General features: G+C 35.8%; 1 pseudogene; it reads right to left on the bottom strand.

Annotated features, from left to right (window-relative positions):
* Positions 1-3,958: 3,958 nt before the first annotated feature.
* LOC130825991 (60S acidic ribosomal protein P2-4-like) lies at positions 3,959-6,937 on the bottom strand (annotated as a pseudogene).
* Positions 6,938-10,060: the final 3,123 nt, after the last annotated feature.

Genomic DNA, 10,060 nt, shown 5'->3' with positions numbered 1-10,060 from the left:
ATTATGCTTTGGAATAAACTATGCGGGCCACAAACACCACAACATAATAACACCGCTAAAGTTGCTGTAAATTTAGATAGTCCATAGTGTAACGTGATCTGTAAATCATTATTCAGTTTTACTATAGAAATTGTAGATGAGAATCGATTTGTAGATAGTCCATAGTTATACTATTGTGTACGTCATTACTATAGAAATTGTAGATGAAATTCAATATGTATAGTAATGATGTAAATTAATAAAAGCATTGATGTGAACATGAATTAATTTAATATAAAAAGCGTTGATGTAAATAAATAAACGCATTAATGTAAATTAGTTTAAATACAGACTATGAAGGGCCATGCCCCTTAAAAGCTTGCCATTCGGCAAATAAATCTTTAACATCACCAAGGTATACATCTAAAGCATGTCTTTCCCGGGGGGTCATTTTCGCAACAGCAGGCAATCTAGCTAATGAAGCGACTCGACTCGACCATTCATTCAGAAACTGAAAAAAAAAAGGGAAAAAGGGTGTGAATAAGATATTAAACAACATTTAAATAACACAACGACATATTAGAAAACAAATAAATTCAAAAAATTAACGTATTCCAATATGCTTTCAGCTGGACCAAAACCGGCACTCGGTCCTTCGCCGGGGACGACGTATGGGTGGGATTACACTCTGAATCAGTCAACGTAACTAGGATCAGCCTCTGATGGAACAGATGCCCGACGAAGTGCCTGATCACCAAGGCGGGCACTATAGGGGAACCTACTTCATACCTCCAAGTACACAGGCGAAGAAGCAAAGGTCACGGAGTAGGTACCGTGTGTCGGTCGTACAGCCTAGGCTGGTCTCAGAGGAGGGGGGAATAGCCTGCACAAAGCCGACCGGATACGAACACCTTCCACATTCCATGGGGGGAGATGACGATTATGTTGCACGACGTGCAACGCATATTAGGCTTAGGTATTGAAGGTTCTCTACCGGCTGAGCCTTCTGAGGGAGAGTGGCAGGCCGGTATTACTAATCTGTTTGGGGAGCCCATGTCCGAGCTACGACGGAAAGGGATATTCACCAACGATTGCGTCAACGTTGCTGAAGTGATGCAGTTGTGTTCAGCGTCACCGCACCCCAGGCGATCTCATCCTGCTCGACGTTGACGGCAAGTATCGGGTGAGGTCGCATGCCGGTTCTGGTCTTATCCGCCAGCAGGGTAGAGCCGACAATAGCCATGTAGTAGGCTGTCGACTGGTCTCCATAGCCTGGGACCGATGACACAACTGCATCACTTCAGCAATGTTGACGCAACCGCTGGTGAATATCCCTTTCCGTCGTAGCTCGGACATGGGCTCCCCAAACAAATTAGTAATATCGACCTGCTACTCCCCCTCAGAAGGCTCAGCCGGTAGAGAATCTTCAATACCTATGCCTAATATGCGTTGCACGTCGTGCAACATAATCGTCATCTCCCCCCATGGCATGTGGAAGGTGTTCGTATCTGGCTGCCACCTCTCCACGAAGGCCGATATCAAAGCACAGTCGATGGATACTTAAGCTACTGCCTACTACATGGCTATAGTGGGTTCCACGTTGCTCGTGGATAAGACTAGAGTCGGGATGCGTCCTCACCCTGTTGTTGTTGTCACCGCTGATCAGGCTGATATTGCTTGGGGTGCATTGATGCTTGCTCACTTGTATCGCCAACTGGGTATGGCGACAAGGACTGGGTGCAAGACTATTGCTGGTTGTCTGACACTGTGAGGAATCCATGTTCTAGCCAAATATCGCACGACCCTCCGGTTCCTAGTCGACTAAGTGGACACAATCCCTTCCCATCTGTTTTCAAAATCGGTGATCGTCATACTGTTAACCAAGGGGTTCCATTTTGTTTGCCTGAATAACTGCCCCTGTTGATTTTTCTTGCCGCCACACAATTTATCGACCATGTTCTCCACGTCATTGCCAATATGCCATACGCATAATAGATGTCGTACATCTGCATTTAACATAAATTTAAAATTAATTGAGATATATATAATATATAGATCGACGATAATTAATAATTAAAACCTGTTTACCTGGAAAGACAGCATGAATAGTTGCAGACAAACCCTCATCCCGATTCGTTACGATTACATCAGGCGTCTGGACTCTCCCGTAAATATCCCTCAACCTCTCCAACACCCAAGAATAAGACACAGCCGCCTCATCTCGCATCAAACAGAATGCAACCAAGAAATTATGATTCGTTGGCGTCATTCCAATGATTTCGCAAAGGGGCCACTTTTGCTTATTCGTTTTGTACGTTGTGTCTATCAACACAACATGGGGCCACGAACGTAGCATCTGGATAGATGTTGGATTCGCAATCAATAATCTAGTCAACTGACCCTCACTATCTAAGTCCGTCCAAACTACATAATTATGCTCCGTGGCCATATACAGACAGTGTTGAAGAGGAGTCCTACCATCCATCTCTTCTCTCCTGATTGACTGTCTCACATTGTAAATTTGATTCTAACTAGCATAAAAACGAGGAAAATTTCTTCTAATTGAAGACATTATAAATGTTGGTTGCATGCCAGTTGCACTTAGATCTCGTATGTGCTGCCTGATATCCACAGTCATCATATTTACTCTTATTTGACCATCTTTGTACATGCAGAACGGGTGGTTATGTATTCCTTTTTCACCAGGAAACACTCTAACAGTCCAAGGTCTTTCTTCTAGGTTACGACTAGTTCCTAAAATCATAAATTTACACCCACAACCCTTACTTTTGGAACCAGGTCGGGCAGCATTGTCTAAGTTATGTCAATAAACCCTTCTATTATCGTAGCGGTGACATCTTAAGTACAGACTCACTCTAGAACGTCCTTCTTTTTTTTTTATATGAAGCACGAGTAAATTGAAAACGAATTGTTACTGCTATCTCATTAGCCCAATCATGTAAATCATCTGCCGAATCAAATTCTCTATCGGTAACAAATCTATCAGAATAATCTACATTATCCCCTAAATTTTCAAAATCCTGCAAATAATAATTATAATAACATTATCATAATATATCAAAATAATAATAACTTTAAAAATAATTATAAAAAATCAGAATAATTAATTTTTCTATAAAATAATTAAAATAAAATAACATTATTATAGCACAATAATACATTAAAATAAAATAATTTAATTAAACAAAATAAATTTTATAATTCGAAGTTCAAACAAAAAAAAATAAAAAAAATAAAAAATAAAATTTAAACTTCAGTCGCACAAAAAGTGCGACTCCACCTAGGTTCAGTCGCACGTTTTGTGCGACTCAGCCTAGGCACAGTCGCACGTTTTGTGCGACTAGTTTTATATATATATATATATAAATATATATATATATATATATATATATATATATATATATATATATATATATATATATATATATATATATATATATATATATATTTAATTTTCGAATTTTTAATATTCAACACTACTACACTAATTATTATAATAACATTATCATAATATAAAAAATTAAAATATATTAATTAACAACAACTTAACAATAAATTAATTACATGCAAGATATTTTAAATTTCGAAATTGAAAAACACAAAAAAAAAATTTTTAAAAAAATAAATATTGGCAAGTAGTCGCACAAACCAGTCGCACAAAACGTGCGACTCAGCCTAGGTCCAGTCGCAGGTTTTGTGCAACTGGTTTGTGCGACTGCTTCCCAATTTTTTTTTTCAAGACAAAAATCGAACCGGTTAATTACTTATCGAATCGTTATCATGCTCGTCTTGGTATGCCACTGATGTTCGATGTAGAGTTCTAGCTTGTTTAACTTAACGTAGTGTTTTTAGAGAGAAAATACCGTGTTTGAATTCGAATATATTACAATAACGCCTCTGAAAATTCAATATATATATATAGTTCCGATAATAATGTTATTAAGCGATAACAATGTTATTGAGTGCCATTTACATTTCTTTAACATTTTTTAAGTGAAGTGGCATTTTTGTAATTTTTTTAACTTCAAGGGTAATATCGTAATTTCATTAGAAGGGTGACGATAAAATGAAAAAGGTGGTGACAAATAATAATTTCCATAAGAAATGGTTAATTACTTCAAATAAAATCTAGAAAAATCGGAACGGAATACAAAACTTGAAAATACATTTTTAGACAAGAACAATAATCCTCCCACTTAATCGAAAAGACTGAAACCCATATCCTGCAATTATCAAATCAAAAGAAACAATGTACAAGGTCAGCTCAATACGTAGAGATTCTTCTTTCTCTTCGACCTTCTTCTTCTCCTCCTTTTCAGGTTCAGCAGCAGCAACACCGCCTGCGCCACCAGAAGGAGCGGCTGCTACTGAAACTCCATCACCTCCAGCAGGAACTGAGGCGAGTTTTTCTCTTCCGGAAGCAATTAATTCTTCAAGATCTTTGCCAGATACCTGGTCAAAGAATAACTGAAGTCTATCTTATTCATCAGGTTCAATACCAACTGCAAATAGAAAATAAAGACGTTGTGACGATCAGTTATCGAATAATTTAACCAAAAAGTAATTCGGATTTAAACCCAGGAATCATCAGTTTGAAATCAAAGAACATTTAAACAGAACACATTAGACAATAGCCACTGCCGTGAATCCACTAAACATGTCAAATAACTATTCTACAACACACAAACCGAGCACCTTGTGTTCAGACTCGAATTATACGGGTACCCAGAGAACTAGGGTCATGTGCAACTAGTCTAACCTAACTTTTGTTAGTAAATACATGATCAGTTCAATTCCAACCATACCAGCTCTTAATAAGAATCACTAATTAGATAATAAGGGCAACTCCTTTGACATCTAAAATCAATAAGTTCTTTAGTTGTGCTTGGCGAAAAGCAAGATCAATCATCAAACATCAAAGAAAATCATATTTTTCTGCAACGATTACTATTTGATGATGTTACAAAAAGTGTAATGTGCATTTCCATACCACACACCTTAGCTTTGAATTTGATAGGTGTGAGACACAGCGGAAAAGAGTCCTAGTGCCAATGGGCAATGCCAATGTTACCTTAAATGAAATTCAATTCGACACGAGAAGCAGAAAAAAAAAAACATTCATTTTATTTTACAACAAAAAAATAAGAGAGTAAAAGAAGGTAAGATAAGAAAATGACTAAAAGATAAGAAAAAAATAAATGAAGTTTTTTGTTATAATATATAGTTTTGGGCTTTAAAAAAATTATTTGGAAAATATAGTGTTGATGATTAACGCTGAGGTCCAAGTTATCAAGCCCAAGTCTATCAAGCCCAAGATTAAGAGAATTCTAGAATAATAAAGAATGAAAATATTTTGGAATAATAAGCTAGAGAATGCGAAAATATCTCAACTCTAGAATGTGCTCTAAAAATATCTAAGTATAAATATCTTAAACCTAGAATTTTCTTGGAAAATATCTTGTACCTAGATAGCTCCATTGGAGTAATATCAATAGGTGGTCATGGCATAAGTGTAGGTACTAAGCAAGAGAGCAAGTAAGGGTTCCAAGTAGTGTCCTCTTCTAAAGTGCTGTAGTGATAGGTTAGAGGGTAGAAAATTATAAGTAGTAGAGGTGTAAGAGTTGTAAAAATATTTGAGAGTATAATAAAATTTAGTTCAAATATAGTGGCTTTACAACATGTAGTTTCAAAAACGTTGATTTAGAGTTCCAAAACCAAGGTTTAAAACGAAATTCAGTGGAAAGTTTCCGATTTCTGGTAACTATGGGCAATGCAATATAATTGATAACAATTGGCTAGGGAAAAGCGCAAATTTTTCGTAGATCATAAAACACACCTTTTTCGTTCAAAAGCTTATAAATATCTATCTTTTGCTTAAAAACAATTCATTGGCAAAGTAGTTTGCTAATAATGTGAAATGATACATAAACAGCATACTAGTTCACATAAATGTGCACAATCACACTCAAAAATAAATCATGTACTTACCCCGATTTCTTAAATGTGTCCACTATAAACATTTAGATAGTCACATTTTCTAGCATACCAATAAATCAATCACATTCAAGCAGACTCATTTTTACAACAATACAGCAAATCCAATAATGCATAATCCTGACTCCTAAATAACCAATTCAAAAACCCAGAAGCAAAGCAACACGCGTTAGTATTGTCAATAAACTACAGAGAGCAAAGGACCTTTGGAATTCCAAAATAAAAAGCTACTACCTAAAACTCACAGATCACGGGTAATTCACTTGATACCTATATGGCTACACCTAATAGGACATCATACAGGTAGCTTAATCGTATGATATAGTTAATGTGTTCTTGTTTACAGTGTCATTATTCATTGTCCCCACACCAAAATTATAAGCGCAATTAGCATAAACTAAACGCAAGTAAACACCATAGTAATAAAGAAATACCATTTAATAAGTTTCTTTTTTCCTGATATAATACTTAATCATACAAACGTGACTAGATACATCTTATTCACTAAAACTATCGAAAGATTGATGACTAGATTGTGAAAACATGATTCATACTTCCGATGAACTCGTTAATTAGTAAACTTACTACATCTTACACAACAATTTCCACACAAATTCAACCTAGAATAGCAACAAAAAAAACCCTCAAAATAAATCGATAGAAGCGTCTAAGCTTGATAAAAAATGAAAAAATACCTGATGAAAGGATATCCTTTACATCGTCAACGGTTGGGCTGGATTTTCCTCCCAAAGCAGCCAATAAGTAGGCGCAAACAATCTTCATTCTGTGACACCAATTACAGTGATTTAATGCCAATAAAACCAAGAAAACAAGTTGAAATCGGTGAAGGGATCAAAGCCAATAAAACCATGAATGAACTTTTATTTTCTTTTTTAAAATAATGTTCTATATAAGTAAAGATTCCTCTCCAAATTTTTGCCAAAAAGTCAATAGTGGAAAATTATAAAGGAACGGAGGGAGTAGTATTATTAGTCAAGTAAATATTAAGCTAAATATTAAGCCAAATTTTTGACATATGTCTTTTGTAGTATATTAGAATAATCTCCCTTGTTTACCGGAGTTAATTTAGTTATGTAAATATTGCTCATATTTTTTTGTAATCAATATTTAGGTAAAAATATTAATATAAGCAGGCGGTATTCTTTCTTTTGTAAAACACACAGAAAACAATAACTATATTAAAAGTATCTATCATTGTTCATATCTACCATAGTTCATCGTTTATTTAACATGGTATCAAAAACGGGTTAATATCCATAGCAATATTCATTCCTTAATTCCATTTTTTTTCATGTACTCTAATATAATAGCAGATGCTGCACCAAAAGAAAACCAATCAACACATATTGATACAACGTCACCATAATATCTTCCTCCTGCGTGCAACACAAATAAACTTGGTTCTTTCCCCCGTAGTTAGGGCTGCACACGCTCCGGTCTGGTCTGGTTTGACAGAAAAATCAGACCAGACCAGAAATTCCGGTCTGGAAATTTTTCAGACCAGACCAGACCAGTCAAAAGACCAGACCGGACCAGACCAGACCGTTCTAGAACGGTCTGGTCTGGTCTGGTCTACGGTTTTTTTTTTTTTTTAAAATTTTTTTAATTGAGTGAGAATTTAAGATAAACGATAATTTGTAAACAAAATACATCATCAAATCCAAAATACATCATCATCAATACAATTCCAATCATCAGTAATTCCAATACAATTACTTACATTACATTTACGAGTAAAGGACTGAAACTGAGTAATTCCAATCAACAATTACTTACAAGCAATTACTTACATCAACAATCTATTCAGTATACAAAGACTACAAGCAATTACTTACATTACGAGTAAAGGACTGAAACTGAGTAATTCCAATCAACAATCATCAACAATTACTTACAAGCAATTACTTACATCAACAATCATCAACAATCTATTCAGTATACAAAGACTACAAGCAATTACTTACATTACGAGTAAAGGACTGAAACTGAGTAATTCCAATCAACAATCATCAACAATTACTTACAAGCAATTACTTACATCAACAATCATCAACAATCCCAAATTCCCAATTCCCAAACAATCATTCAAAAAAAAGAACTACAGAGTACGGACTATGAAATTGGAAATGTTGTGTGTTCATCAGCTGAAATTCATCTATATTCCAAAACAAGGAAAAACCAAAACAGGATTCACCTATTGAAATTCGAAAACAAGGAAAAAACTACAAGATTCATCACTTGAAATTCGAAATATCAAGAACAACACTACAAAATCCATCTACTGAAGTTCAAAAACAAGAAAAATCCAAACGAAAGTATGAAACAAATAAAACAGAAGGCTTGAAAAAACCCTAAAAAATCAAAAAATCAACCAATATACTTACATTACGAGATTCTACACTTGATTCCGTGGTGACTGCGGAGATTGGAGAATGAAGATTGGAGGAGGAGCGTCGAAGCCTCGAAGAAGCACAAGCACTGTCGACTGTCGAAGAGTTGAAGCCTCGAAGGAGGCGACTGGCGAGGAATTAGAGAGGAGGCGAGGAATAAGAGAGGAGGCGAGGAATGAGAGAGGAGGCGAATCAGAGAGGAGGCGAGGAATGAGAGAGGAGGCGAGGAATCAGAGAGGAGAGGAGGAAGAGAGGAGAATGTGAATGTCGCGATTTTTGAAATGGAGAATTGGAGATGGAGGCAGTAGGCAGAGGCAGCCAGCAGGAGTTCACGACTAATTGCCCTAATCCCTTAAAATTTGATTTTATTACGGTTTTCCGGTCCGGTCTGGTCTGAAAATTTTAAAACCGGGACCGGACCGTTTTGGATTACGGTCTGAAAAAAAAAACCAGACCAGACCATTTAGACCGTAGACCAGACCAAATATTAAATTTACGGTTTGGTCCGGTTTGGTTTACGGTTTAGACCAAATCGTGTTCAGCCCTACCCGTAGTACTACGCGGTGATAATTATGATTAATGGGCTTGATTGTTCCAATATGCGTTTAGAGCCAATTATTAACTTGGCTTCCTTGATGGATCCATCAAACAACCATTCATAACATCCTTGAAATTTTTGTCTTTACTTCCTTTTTTTCAAATAATGAACCATCACATCATTCTAGCTAGGTTTTATGTAATTGTGACATTTGTTTACATGCTCATCAAACTAGAAGCTTGTTTTCAATAAGTAATACTAGAGTCGATGCTATATTTGATCTAATTCATTGTCATAATTAGGTAGAATATACAATTGCTTCTAGTTGTGGTGCTTATTGATTTCTCACAATTGTCGATGATCATTCTCGTGCTGTTTGGATTTACCTTATGTCAGTAAAAAGTGAGTTTAAACAAATAATTCAAGATTTTTGTGTCATCGTTTAAACTCGGTTCAATAAATGTGTGAAAATTTTAAGGAGTGATAATGGCTTATAATTTACATCTCTTTTTCATTTTTATGCCACTCAAGACATCAAAACCCGTGTATTGATACTCCTCAACAAAATGGTCGTGTTGAATGTAAGTACCAACATATCCTTGATATGGCTAGTGCTTTGCGTTTCCAGGCTAATTTGCCAATTGATTTTGGGGTGAATGTGATACTACTGTTGCTTATTTGATTAATCGTACTCAAAAACAAAGAAAAAATTATCCTTAATAATACCACTTTTTACTCATTCGTTGTAAATAATCTTACTTTTGGATTATTTTTAATAATTCAACCTTTGCAACCCATTTGATGTACATACCTTCAAACCTAAAAATCTGCTATAGCATGTTACCCTTATAAAAAGAGAAAAAAAAAAAAGAAATAAAAACGCATAACCCCTTCCCACCCCTCTCTCCACCTTAATCCCCTTCCACCACCGCTACAGAAGCCTCTGTTCCCCCTCTCGTCATCACCACCATAACCTTCCACCACCATATGTATAACTCGCCTTTTCACCTCCCCACCCCACACAACATTATCTTTTGTGCCACTTTAACCATCTTTGCAACCCCATAAACCCACAATCATTTCCCGATGTCTTTGTTTGATAACTTCACACCAGTGA

Source organism: Amaranthus tricolor, chromosome 10 (assembly GCF_026212465.1).
Source record: "Amaranthus tricolor cultivar Red isolate AtriRed21 chromosome 10, ASM2621246v1, whole genome shotgun sequence".
NCBI classification, from domain to species: domain Eukaryota; kingdom Viridiplantae; phylum Streptophyta; class Magnoliopsida; order Caryophyllales; family Amaranthaceae; genus Amaranthus; species Amaranthus tricolor.
This window is presented reverse-complemented; position numbering and strand designations above follow the sequence as displayed.